The following is a 1,284-nucleotide window of genomic DNA, read 5'->3' as shown; positions in this document are numbered from 1 at the left end:
GTAGGGAAGGTATTAGCACCGTACGACATCCGTTAAAATAGTTACTTATAATTAATTGTGCAAAATTATATTCACTTAAGTATATTTATTTCTCCTTATTATTAAATATGAAGAACAATTATTTTTTTAATATGATTTTGGAATAAATGTGTGCTTAAGATGAAAAGGACAAGAAAAAAGAAATTTTTATTAATGTGTTTGACAAAAATGTGATTTGTTCCTACGTATCTCCCGGTGCGATGGAGAAATCAAAGTTACGTAGTTCTTTGGTAGAAAATGCGGATGTGTTGATTGTTTTCAAAGAAAATTTATTTTGTTGATAAAAAGAAAAGTTGTTTTGACGAAAAGAAAAAAAAAGTGAGTTTGTTTGATTTGAATAATTATTTTGAAATTAGAGTTTCAAGACTATCAAGTTGTACAACTCGTGTCTCAAAAACTCAATATTAAAAAGATTAAAAAGGATGTCACATCTAATTTAATCAAATTTTAAAAATTGATTTTGAATTAACTTGTTAAAAATATAATTTTAAAATTTATATGATGTATCCGTTTATATCTATACATGACTTGAACCAATATTTTCTTTGATTTTTATGATTTAATAAAATGAAATTGCAAGCAAACTATGTAAGTTGTATCTAGTCCGACCTTTGTGTAAAAAAGAAACCGAATAGTCTACTCTGTTTGTGAAAGAATCTGACACCTAGTGCCTTGCTGAATGTGATAAAACTTACAGCTAGTTTATTGCTTAATGTGATATAACTGACACCTAGTGCCTTTCCTAATGTGATACATATACCTATCGTTGAGATAGGAACGCATCAAGCAGGCTTCAATTAAATAACCTCTCGATTTTAAACAAATAAAAAGATATCACTCTTAAACATGAATTCATAAATTTTATCAAGCAACCAACAAGTAAATGGTATTATTTTAAAGGGTGGATTCAAAATTTCAGCAAACAAACAACAAAAAGAAAAGCCATATTAAAAAGATAAATAATGAAATAAACGCGATAGATGCGGATTTGTGTATAGCAGTGAAGAAGAAGGAAACAGTGGTGTAACAGTGGTAGTGGGACTGCATGGAGGCGGTACTTATCCCCTAGGTATTGGGCTCGAATCCCACGGAAGGCAAAAACTCATTATTTTCACTGAGTGGTTAGGAGGGGTGAGAATATCGTGAGCTAGTAGTGTTGGTAACGTTAATGGTCGGGGTATTACAGTCTTCCTTGAAGGTAAGCCATTTTGCATTAATTAGTTCTTGCACTTTAGATTTTAGGGC

This window comes from Cicer arietinum, chromosome 7 (assembly GCF_000331145.2).
Source record: "Cicer arietinum cultivar CDC Frontier isolate Library 1 chromosome 7, Cicar.CDCFrontier_v2.0, whole genome shotgun sequence".
Classification (NCBI taxonomy): domain Eukaryota; kingdom Viridiplantae; phylum Streptophyta; class Magnoliopsida; order Fabales; family Fabaceae; genus Cicer; species Cicer arietinum.
The sequence above is the reverse complement of the archived record's forward strand: the minus strand, read 5'-3'. Positions refer to the sequence as shown.